Source organism: Echinops telfairi, unplaced genomic scaffold (assembly GCF_000313985.2).
Source record: "Echinops telfairi isolate 266 unplaced genomic scaffold, ASM31398v2 ScPeMD7_20;HRSCAF=75, whole genome shotgun sequence".
Taxonomy (NCBI): domain Eukaryota; kingdom Metazoa; phylum Chordata; class Mammalia; order Afrosoricida; family Tenrecidae; genus Echinops; species Echinops telfairi.
The window spans coordinates 7,040,715-7,053,794 of record NW_022103917.1 but is presented as its reverse complement, the minus strand read 5'-3'; positions in this window follow the sequence as shown (position 1 = coordinate 7,053,794).

Here is a 13,080-nt window from a genome sequence, read left to right as displayed (position 1 = left end):
GGGGTTCATCTTCCCTGTATTCCCAGTTTTTAATGAACCTTCCTTTGATCCTGGTGCTGCATTTGTCATACAGGGCAGTTTCTCAGATTATTTGCTCGGTACACAGATGGAACAAGTATGACGAAAGGCTACAACCTTGACACGCACTTGATTTGAAACCATGCAGGATCCCTTGGTCTGTTCGAACAACCATTGATTGGTCTATATACAGGTTCTGTTTGAGCACAGTGAAGTGTTCCAGGATTCTCATTCTTTGCAATATTATTCATGATTTATTGTGATATACACAGTTGAATGGTTTTCCACAGGCAATAAAACACAGTTAAACATATTTCAATATGTATATGAGTGTGAACAAATACTTGAATGTGAATGTTCGCGAATGGGGTTCTAAGTGTGTTTGCGAATGTAAGAGTTTGGATGAACCTTTGTGTAGATGATGTGCGTGTGTGTGCCTGCCAGTGTGCATGTGTGAAGGCATCTCTTTTCTCCATGGAAGTGACAGGTTGTGGATTACAAGTCAATGGAACAAAATGTACTGTTATTGATAGGACGTGTGACAGAAATTATTATTTGGAAGTATGACTAGAAATGAGGAGTCCTGGTGGCATAGCGGTGATGTGTTGGGCTGTGATCCATTAGTCTCTGCAATTCACTGGCCTATAGGGTAGCTGTGATCGGAAATCGACTTGATGGCAGAGAGTGAGGGAATAAGTGTAACGATACTAATATGGAATCTACAGTGCAGTTTGACCCAGTGGTAATTCATTAATTTCTTAGCGGAAAGAAAGCAACTCTTATGAATCATTGAAAGTCAAGAGAGCTGATATCTAGTGAATTAATTTCTGAAGATGGCTGATATTCCTGGCACTCTGCACATTTGTCACCTAAAAATGAGGATGCTGTAAAAAAAAGAACCCAGAACAACGAGGATGCTGTCAGTTACCTTGTAGTTGTATAAAGTAATGTTACATCTTTTGAAGAAAACGTCTTATGCATTTTAAATTGCTTTCACAGAGAGTAGAAGAAGGCACTCAAATAAAGGTACAATGACTTATGCTCTCGTTTTTTAGGATGACAAAGGTGCTTCAGCAGAAAAATAAGAGAAATCACTTATTTATCATGATGTTGGCAACTACTCCCCTGCTGTCAGAGACGACTTTAGGGGCTGGTCAGCTCTAAGGTAGTTGTTATGCATCTAGCCTGAGGTTCCACTCAGGAACCTCCTTAATTTTTCATACTCCAATAGAGAATATGCTCCCTGATCTCTTTGGGAAGGTCTTTCCATGACAGAAGCCACGAGGTCGTCAGCAGCTCCAGGACTATTCTCTTATCCCCTCCATTATATTTGCCCTGCTGGCAAGGTTGCCCCATGGGTGTGGTCTTTCTAACTCTCAAAGAACCCAGTACTTCTGCTGGAGAGGATTATGTGACCCATTTGACTCACAAGGAATAAGGCATATACTTCACAGGTCATTGTATTTCATGAGATGACTGCTCAGCTGGAGAGGACTAGCTAACAGTTCTTTGTGGGATGTGCTTCTCTCTTTGAGTGAGTGGCCCATTCCACTGGCCCAGTTGTTTAGCTGCTGGTGCTAAAGAGGTTTTGATGCTACTTTCTCCCCCCTGTTGTGGTCTGCTCTGTGCTCTTCCCTATTACTCTGGTGGATTCTGCCAGGCACTCCGGCCCTGTGGGAGCACCCCTCCTGCTCTGATCACTGGCTTCCTTCCCTTTCTGATTCCTCACCCTCTGAAATATAGCTCACAACTCCAGAAATTGGCAAGAACTGTCTGCCCAGAGCTTTCTCTCAAACACTTCTCTACTACCGAGCCACCTCCTTGTATCCAGATAAGAGATTCCTGAACACAAAGAAGTTCCTACGAGCAGGGGTTAACAGAGCATCCCCTCCTCTGGAACTCCCTCATGTCCAACTCTTGACCTCCCTGATTAGGTCTCAATCTGCTTCCGTGAGGTACTGGAACTAATTATGCAGATTAAGAGCTTTCACACAAATTCAAATAATCATCATGGGTTAGAGGAGGAGGAAATTCAAGTGGGTTTTAGTCAGGTCAGATCCTTTGCATTAACCTTCTAACACCCTGTACATAATCGTTGTTGTTAAATAAAACTGTGCCAAATATGCCGTGAATTTATGTTAAAGTATCTAGGATTGGGTCCCTTAAAAATCATTTTATTAGGGGCTCATACAACTCTTATCACAATCCATACATACATCAATTGTGTAAAGCGCATTTGTATATTCACTGACTTTTTTGTAATGAAGAAATTTTGGTTAGAACTTGTGGTATTTTGATAACCATGTCTTATGATAGTCAATTCCATTTTTATTCCCATTCCCATTGATCAGTATACTTTGTTAGAGAAGGAAAAAAGGGAAAATAATTTTAAAATTGTATAGCTCTTGTAGCAATTTATCAAGTTACATAAACATCAGAGCAGAGTAACCTGTCCAGAGCAGAGAAGCCTTGAGAGGTTCTCTATTGCGTGCTTTGATTGCTTCTAAGGCAAGGGCAGTCCTAGGTTTGTGGACTGACTCTGTTACTTACTAGTTGTGTGATCTTGGGTGTTGCCTCATCTTCTCTGATGCTTGCTTTCCTCATTTGTGAAATTCATTAGTTATTCACAAAGTTACTTTAACAAGTCGATTCTGACGCACAGTGCTCCTATAGGAGCAAGTAGAACTGCCTCTGTGGGTTTCCTAGGTCACAAAACTGTAAGTGAGTAGAAGGTCTCATCTGTCTCCCACAAAGAGGCTGGTGGGTTCAAACTACTGATCTTGTGGTTAGCAGTTCAACTCATGACCACCACACTCTTTATAACTTATATTAAGTAGCTCACTTGCATTCTAGGCATTATTTCATTTCATTATCATAAGTGCTCTCAAGGGATTTATTACCACTAAACTCTAATTTTACAAATGCGAAACCAACCAAAACCCACCTGGACTCACTGCCATCAGATCAATCCTGACTCATGGCTTCCCTATGATAGAGGGTAGAATTGGCCCTGTGCGTTTGAAGACTGCAGGCGCTTTAAGGGAATTAAAAGCCTTGTCTTCCTCCTGTGGAGCAGCTGATGGTTTAGAATGGCTGGCCTTGAGATTAGCAGCCCAACATGTAACCCACTCTGCCACCAGGGATCCAATGAGAACCAAAAGGTTCATGAAAATAAAATGATTTTCCCAAAGTTACCCAGCTGATTAGCGGCCAAGTTGAGACTTGAACCCAGATGCTCTTTGCTCTTAATCACTAAAATGTATTCTTGTGAGGACTAAATGAGCTAAAACTTCGGAGAATGTAACAGATGATAAGGCACTATATAATTGTTAGTTTACACCATGATTACCTCCCTTAGATCATTATGATAGTTTACAAATATGTATATAGGCTCCTTAAAGCAATAACTTCTGAAGGTATGGAAGGAGTCATGTTAACATGGAAAGATTATGAAGCGGAACAGTCAAGAACCTGAGCCCAATGATTTATGGGTATCCCTATTTGATAGTTCCAAGTGATGGTGGACAGCGCATAGTCACTACTGTTTCTGAGGGAGACTTGAGACTGAGGGGATTTGTCTTTTAACTTTGTTCAAAGTCTACCAATAGCTGTTGTTCTCATTTGTTTGAGGCTTTCCTTAATTTTGGTAATGCTTGACTGTTTTGGAGACTGATTTCAAAGAGTCTAAATTATCCCCAAGATGGTCATGAAATTTTCCCAAAATATACAACAAATCATTTTTGTTGTTGTTCAAAAGAGATACTTAGAGGCTTATTGATTGAACTCCTTGGGAAGGTCAATGTTTATCTCTATCATAATGTTGTCTGTTGGTCCAGGTGTGAGGATATTTCTTTTCTTCACATTCAGTTACAATCTATATTGAGGGCCACCGTCTTTGATTTTCACCGGATAATGCTTCAAGGCCTCCTCACTTTCAGTAAGTAAGGCTGTGTCATCTGCATCTCGCAACATAGCTTGACGATTTGCTCAGCATTAAGTGAATAACATTAACCTAATAAATTGGAAAATGTAGATGAAATACACAAATTCCTATTGCATTGTAACAAAGAACAAATAATTCCAAATTTACACAGCTTATCCTAGATTTTAGAAAAAGAAGGATCATTCACAAACTTTTTCCAGGGCATCAGTATAATGCTAATATGAAATCAGACAAGGATAGACAAAGAAAAACCACAGGCCAAATTTACTCACGAATACACTTTCAGAAATCCTAAAAAAAATTGGTTGTAAAACCAAATTTGGCAACACAGAAAAGCATAATATATCACCGAATTCATTTATGTCCAGAATGAAAAGTTGACTGAATCATAGAAAATAAATTAATGAAATTTCCCACCTTAGGAGAGTACAGATTTTCTACTCCTGTAAAGAATTGGTCTTAGAAACCCACAGGGCAGTTCTATCCTGTCATATAGGGTCACTATGAGTCAGAATCAAGTCAAAGACAGTGAGTGAGAAAGATTTGCAGCTTCAGAAACCGAGTCACAGTTCTATTCTATCTTATAAGGTGATCATGAGTCAGAATCGCCTGAATGGTGGTGAAGTGTTTTGTTTGTTTATTTGTGTTCTTGGCATGCTGCATACTTTGATTTGTATAGAAATGATGCGGTGTCAGAAGAGTATTGACTATGCATACCACGGAGTGCCAGAAGAAAGCGCAGATCGATGCTAGAAAAAGCACAGCCAGAATGCTTCTTAGAGGCATTCTGAGGATGGCGAGACATTGTCCCAGGGACCTTGGACTTGTCAGCAGGAGGAGCACATCATGCTGGGAAAAGAAGAGGGTCAGCTCCAAAGGGGGAGACCCTCAATGAGATGAGCGTGACTACGCACAACGATGGACGCAAACCTGGCATCAATTGTGGTGATGGTAGCAGGCCCGGGCAGCCAACTTTAATTCCTGTTTACTATGTTGGAACCGGCCCAACGGCAAACAAAGGCCAGGGCATGCAGCATACATGTTTTTATGTATGTTTTTAATCATTAATTTTTTTTAGAACAATTCATTTTTGAAATGCAAAAGTATGGGTATTAACACTTACAGCACACTTTTATTGTGCTGAAAAATATACATCACAAAACACGCACCGTTCCCAATCATTAAAAAAAAAACCAATGTAGCTAATGTTCCTCTTGATATTCCATCTCAAAGAAGGAGAAGACAGACACGCTTTCCGGTGATGCTTGCCTAAGTGCCTCGGAGTGAATGGCTGGAGGCCATGGGAGGTCTTTGATAAGAGAAAGTGGGGTGAAAGTGAGTATATTGGGAATATAAACAAATCAATTTACAGAATCCAGTTGTTTTCTCAGGTAATTGTCGATAGCTCAAAACACATTTTTGTTCAACGAGTTTTAAGAGCTGCAAACAGACTTACTGGCAGATTTTCTGATCGGTTATGGCAATGGAAACCAGCTGATGCCTGCTTTCACACTTGTTTGCACATGGCCCGGCCTTAGGACTCAATCAATAAAGCAAACGTGCCTATGAACTTAATGTAATCCTTTTGACCTTCATGAAGTCTTAAATCCTGAGTAAAGCTGCTTTAAGATCGAAAACTGTACGCAAACGTGAAGCATTCTATGCCCTTGCATTGGACTTTATGACCCTGGCCTCCTACCACTGCTCCTAGGTTAACTCAGTGCCGTTGAGAGTGCTTCTTTTGGTGGTAGTGAATTATAAATCTAGATTGCTATAAGATGGTCTCATCAGGCGAATGCACACACACAATTATACATCTAGATAGCTATAAGATGGTCTCATCAGGCGAATGCACACACACACACACACACACACACACACACACACACACACGCAGTTCTCTCTTGGTATTGGGTTGGCTGGCAGGCTGAAAAATGACCCAGGCCTTTTTCTTCTAATGTTAAATATTATTGCTTGTAATGATAATATGCAGCTCCTTTTCATGGATTTTCCACCATGGAAATGCCTGAAACATTACAAGAAAAAAATTCTTATGCAAACAATCCAAATAGGGTTTTTTTCTTTAGCCCTCAGAATAAATGTTTGAAAGGAAGTCCTATCAAAAGCAAAATACTAAATAGGCCACTGTGTACCATTCTTTATCTGAGCAGCTAAGTCTCTATGTTATTATATTATTACAGAATTGAAAAAAACAAGAAAATAATACTATGATAGTCAGCCCCTAACCCCTCCCACGACCCTCCCCCGACATAGCAATTGCAACTGCAAATGACTGGAATTGTATCCTATCACAGAAGACACCAGTCAGCCAAGGCCATCACAGCGTTTCCAGCATTCGGAGTGAGATTCAAACTGAGAGTGGCTGGGGAGGTTCTGGAATTGTTTCAGGGCCCCTGTCAATCAACACTGCAGTTCATGGGGACCTACCTGTTTGCTACCCCCAGCCAATAAGCAGATTGGTTTGGCTCCTTGAACTAGTTATCCAATCCATTTTTATTATAAGCAAAGTGTAGACAGAGTTAGTGGATTTGATCGGGCTGAAAGAAAACGTGGGTGTTTCAGGGACAGTCAAACTATCCCTTAGACTAGCCCAACCTGCTTGATAAATCCTGTGAGTGGAGAAAGGGAGGGAAAATCACTAACCTGGAAGAAAAGGAAATGTAAGTTTCCTTCTCCCCATGATCTTAGCTCCATTGTGAAGATGGTATGCAAGAACCCAAGGCTCCTCCTAGCTTGATTTGAAGAGGTTGTGGTAACTTCTTACCATTGTCTCAGAAGATAAGTCATTTCTTGGACAAACCAACATAAACTCAAAAGCCAAAATTACTGCCACTGTGTCAGCTCTCACTCAGAGCAACCCTGTAGGACAGAGTAGAATCGCCCCTAGGTGTCTCCATGACTATAAATCAGGAGTAGAAAGCCTCACTTTTCTCCCGAGGAACAGCTGGTGCGCTCCAACTGGTGACCTGGTTAGCAGGCCAACAGGAAACCCACGAAAGTAAGCAACCTTAGATATTACCTCAAATGCCCTTCCTCTAGCTCTGGTGTTTCCAGTGTTGATGATGGTGGGAAAAATGCAACTTGCCACTGATGGGAACTCAGTTTCTTCTGCTTCAAAGCTCTCATTTAGGCAATTATTTCAAGCAAGGTTCAAATTCCCTCACAGGAATTGTCCCATTCCTATGTTTCCATTTCCCCCCAGATGGCATCTGTGTACCGGAGGAAAACCTGTGTATGGGGGTGGCAGCAGCAGGGCGGAGGTGTTTACTCATATTGGCCTCTCCTGGGGTATTCCGCATCCTGTGACCTCCCTGATGTGCCTGGCTAATTTGCGGCAGTAGCCATTGTTCTTACCCAGGTCTGCTTGCTTTTGAGGTCTCCTTACGGTCTACCTCCCTTCCCTGTTCACTGGTTCTCTCCGTCTCTCATGCCCTGGCCCTCCTGGGTTGAGGGAAATGGCAAGTGCTCTCTGAGGACAGCCCCTAGAGACAGGTGCTGCCCTCCTTCATGTTCCCAGTACAGCACAACAAGTCTTTGCGTCTTAGTGCACGGGCACGAGCGCAGCGCGCTACCCAGTCTTTCACTTGATGTAGGGTATCTATTGTTTCATCTTCCTGGGATGACATGAAATATGGGCAAAGTACAAATAATTTTTGAGATGGGTTTTCAATGGCTGGGACTTTATAATGAATATTTTTACATCAGAGGAGATGTTACGCTAAATGTATTGAAAAGGGACCTTAGTGTATGGCAGGATCTTAGTCCTGAGGAGTGGCTGGTGGGTTTGAATTGTGCCGTCAGAGCCCTTAGTCTCTCCACTGCCATAAAGCCACTTTGTCTCTTCAACTCCCAAATCCAATCTGTCGCTAAGTTTCACTAACTTTCAATACCAAAGAAACACATCCCGAACCAAACTCGCTGCTGTTGAATCAATTCTGACTCAGAATTACCCTTTAGAAAAGAGTAGAACTGCCTCATAGGATTTCCAAGACTATACAGAATCTCTATAGAGGTTTCTAACCTATGGTCATGAATGACCCCTTTGGGGGTCGAGCAACCCTTTCACAGGGGTCGCCTGATTCAGAGCAGTAGCAAAATGACAGTGATGAAATAGCAATGAAAATAATTTTATGGCTGAGGGGTCACCACCACATGAGGAACTAACTGTATGAAAGAGTCGCGGCATGAGGAAGGTTGAGAAGATGTTTGCAGGAGGAGACAGCCTCCCCCTCTTCCCACACCATGTCCATGGATTCAAACTACCAACCTTTCAGTTAACAGTCCAACATTGACCCTCTGTGCCACCAGGGCGCCCTGACTCAATTTATATCTTAAATAGTATTTGAATCTTTCTATACACTCCTGTCCTAGCTGCAACGCCCTTTGCGGATAGCTTCAATGTCTTTCATCAACCTCATAGCTGGTCTTCCTGACTTGTGTACCCCGTTTCACTACTCCTTCCATGACAATGCCACTGTGATATTTTTCCCAAACATTAATTTGATCACAGCACACCCTTCTTTAACACTTCTATTGCTATAGGAGAAAACATGACTTATGTTACCTAAATCCCCATGTATTTCTCCTCTTTCCTCCCTCATTTTCAGTGCCACTCTCCTGCTTAGAAGCTGCAGGAACTATGGTCTGTATTCCTTTGTGTATTCCAAGGCCTGATGTATAGTAAGTACTCAATAGAAGTCTGCCGGATGATTGAATGAATTCACCTAGAAACTTGGCGCTACAGTGGCTATATGCCATGGTACTCCCACTCTGCAGAACCTCTAGTGTGGGCTAAGTGCCCTTCCTCCATTCTTTCTAGTGACAATATTCACCATGCGGTATCATTTCCTGCTTGCTGCCAGTCTACCTCTATAGACAGTGAGCAACTTGAGGGCAGGGATTACCGTATATACTCGTGTATAAGCTGGGTTTTTCAGCACATTTAAAACAATTAATTAATTAATTACTTTTTAGAATCGTTTTTTAGGGGCTCATACAACTCATCACAATCCATACACACATCAATTGTGTAAAGCGCATTTGTACATTCATTGCCCCCATCATTCTCAAAACATTTTCTCTCCACTTAAACCCCTGGCATTAGGTCCTCATTTCAGCACATTTTTAATGCCGCTTTTGTGGTAAAATTAGGTGCCTTGGTTGCTATTCGGGTTGGCTTATACTCGAGTATATACGGTAAGTCTTTATTCCCAATGCAAATGACAGTCAATTGACAACTGAATGATTGAGTAAATGAATGAACGAATGCCATGGAAAGGAGGACTCCATTATATTGATAAACATTTCTAGCTGCTAGCCCACTCCACTGCCCTGGAGTTGTCTCAGACTCAGAATGACGCTATAAGACTATGTAGAACTGTTACTTAGGTTTTTTGAGAAGAAATCTTTATGGAAGCAGAGAATTTTACTTTCTCCCTTGAAGCAGCTGGTGACGTTGAACCACTGACCTGGTGCTTCACAGCTCAACACTTATCCCACTGCACCACACTGGTTGCTGGTTGTACTGCAACAAAAGGCTCAAGTCTGTGTTTCAAGAAGAAAAAAAAATGCCTTAGCATCAAATGTCTAACAAAAATGTTTTTTTTAATCTCATTTTGAAAATCTCTGACATTGGCATTACTGACCAATTGAGGTGCTAGTGAGAGATGTAATTGTGGGCCACCATGAGTGATGGTGTCCTCAGACTGGGAAAAGAAAAGGCACTATTGTTTAAGAGGTAGGGGGCAGCTGTAACTGGGGGGATAGCGCAGGCACCTTGGGAGAGAATGGACAAATGATGAGGAGCCATCAGGCAGCAAAGGCTGAGGACTATTTTCCATTGTGGGGCTGTGTTGGTTTGAAAATGAGAAGGTATTTATTTTACAGGCTATGGTAATTAAGCAAACAAAACCCTATATGACCAAAAAGTAGAGATTGAGACATGCGTTCAATGAGAGCAGGGAAAATTACACTGGCGAAGGAAAAGATTCCATATGTTCTCCAATACCTAGGCACAACTGGGTGCCGCTTTAATGACTTTCCAAATGCACCCCGTTGCTCCTAGGTATTGAAGAACATATGGCACGTTTCCCCTTTGACTATGAATTTCCTTGCTTTTGTCAGTTGGTGTCTCAAGCTTACCGTATTTTCATGCCGCTTTTGTGAGTGTGAATACGGTCCGAGGCTGTTATTAGAGAGACTGTGTTAATAGAATACACAGATGTTCTCTCTTAGTCTTTCCCCACCAGGCTTCAAACATCTACATATCCAGGCCTAACTTTGAGATTGTTAATAAAGGCCCTTCAAGAGTTTTCAAATCAATCTTCTCAGCTCCAAACTTAGCATGGATGATAAATGACCATTTAGTTGCCAATATAGCACAATATTTCAATTTCCTGCCTTCCCGAAGGTATTTGAAAGGTTGTACGGAGTTCATACTCACAGTATGTGTTGTCTACAATGCTGTGATCTCTGACTGGCTAACTTTCACCAAAACCTTTTCAATTAACTCAACACATTCCTGGAGAAAAGCAGCCCACGCTAGACTCTGTACAAATACGTCTTTATTGATTTTCTTGGCAAAGACTCTCTAAGGTTGCGTGAGATCTGTTCTTTTAGGTGATGTGGACACGTGGATGTGGTCCGTGGAAGGCAAAGACTACAGGAACAGAAGGAAGAGCAACCTTTGTGTATCTGCATGAAACTGCAGACCTGTCTTTTTCGGCACAAACGACCTCTGAGAAAGAGTGAAAATCCAAAGGAAACAACAAAACGAATCCTCATTCCTAGTCTTGCCACCCCCTGCAAATCTAGTTCTTTCCCTTTTTGCTTCATCCCCTCCTAGCCGCTGTCCAAAAGCATACATAATTTTTACATAATTACACTTCTAGTGTAGAAGCAATTTCGTATTCTGCTTCCTCCCGACCTCGAGCCCACCCCCCTCTCCCCCGCCTGCCGGCTATTTAAAATGATAACAATTTGATTGATTGGAAGGAAAGTGATAGAGCACATTCTTGTGGACAAATCGAGCCGAACCCAGATCAGTCAGTGGAAACTCATGTAAAGAGGTTTGTCGGATAGCTAAAGCCCAGCATTCCGAAGTATAGAAAGATCCTGGACTAGACTCATTGGTACATTGTTTGCTTCTTCATCCTCCTTGCAAACCGAGGAGCCCAGAGAGGGCTGCCTGTGGGTTGTCCCATTATGCTGAGAGCCAGGCTTCCCAGAGAAAGGTGTCCAGTGTTAGTCAGTGGACAACTCCATCAGGAGCTTAATATACTTTCAAATCATAGGAAACATTGATTGCCAGTGATACATGGCTACAGAAAGACATCGCTGATGCACATTACTTGCAGGAAAATTATTCCTTTCTTTTGACGAAGGACGTTAAGCTTAATATCAGGAGGCTAAGACTGTGAACTCGTAAGGCTCATTTTAGGGAGAGAGAAGAGCCACAAACCCACTAATTAGTGTTGTAGATAGAAATGATGACAACGGTTGGTAAGAGTGACAGAATTGCCAAGTAAAACTTTAGGTTACATTCCACCACATGGAGAACACTTTTTTTTTAAGTGGATGTAATAATTTTGCAAAAGTACACAGCCTTGTAAGCTTTCCTTATAAGGAGAAGCCTGGAGAAGAATCAATGAATTTGAATTATGGTACTGGTGCAGGACGGTGAAAGGGGACTTCCAAAGGAACAAGCAAATCTGTCTTGGAGCAGAAAGGCCAGAGTTCTCCTTAGAGGCAAGGAAGGCAAGACTTCATCTCACATACTTTGGACATGTTATCTGGAGAGACGGGACTCTGGAGAAGGACATCATGCTGGGTAAAGTAGAGGGGCAGCGAAAAAGATGAAGGCCGTCAAGGAGATGGATTGACACTGTGGCTGCAACAATGGGACTCAAACACAAGCACAATTATGAGGCTGGTGCAGGACTGGGCGGTTTTTCAATCGGTTGTACATCAGGTTGCTATGAGTCGAACTGGCTCAATGGCACCTAACAGCAACAACAGTGCATGCAAGTGTAAAATGCAAATATGCAAAATCTAAGCTCTGCTTAAGAGTTATTGGTTGGCTAATTCTGGATCTTTTGAGAAAGAAAAAGAATTTTCTAGCATTGTCTTTACCAACTTGGCAATATTTAAAAAATCAAATTCAAGTTTATCCCTAAGTCTGCGTCATTGAATCGATCTTTTTTGTTTTTCTTTCTGGATAATACCAAATCCATTCAGATAACTGTGATGTCTGTTAGAAAGTGGATGGAAACTGTTAGGCTGTTATTTTTCTCAGTGTCTAGATTCACAGTCTTGGTAGTCATTGTTTCGAGAAATATGACTCACATATATTTACTGTTAATGGAAAGTCTAACTTGATGTACTCCAGACTAACAAACAAAGGCTAACTTGCAAAAGTGTTATTTTGTTAAAATCATGACAGACTTAAACATACATGCAAATTTAATGAAAAAATTCAGGCAACACGGAGTAACTATAACAACGCTACTATAGAGAGCCCCCCACCCCCACAAATATCCTTAAGGATAGAGAGTGTGAGTTAGGGATGGGTGTGCTCTATGAGAATGTCCTGACGCAGTCTACCACAAGCCTGGAGTTTCTTTAAAGTTTCTTGTTTGTTTTTTACCTTAAAATATAAGTTAGCTACACAATTTGCTCCATTTGGGTTATGCTTATTTTGATCTTTGAAAAAAACATCTTGCATTGTCATATAACTTATGTTACCTTTTCTTCCTGATCATTGAGAAGAGTAGATGTTCCAGAAAGATGAATCATGGTTCATTTATGACTTTCAACAGGCTGCGTGCTCCTGCTTTATAACACAACACGATGATTTTTTGTTTTTGTCTAAAAAAAAATCACTTTATTGGGGGTTCATACAACTCTCATCACAATCCATACATCCATCAATTGTATAAAGCACATTTGTACATCTGTTACCCTCATCAATCTCAAAACAATTGCTCTCCACGTAAGCGCCTGGCATTAGCTCCTCATTTTCCCCCTCCCTCCCCACTCTCCCTCCCTCATGAACCCTTGAGAATTTATAAATTATTATTTTGTCATATCTTACACTGTCT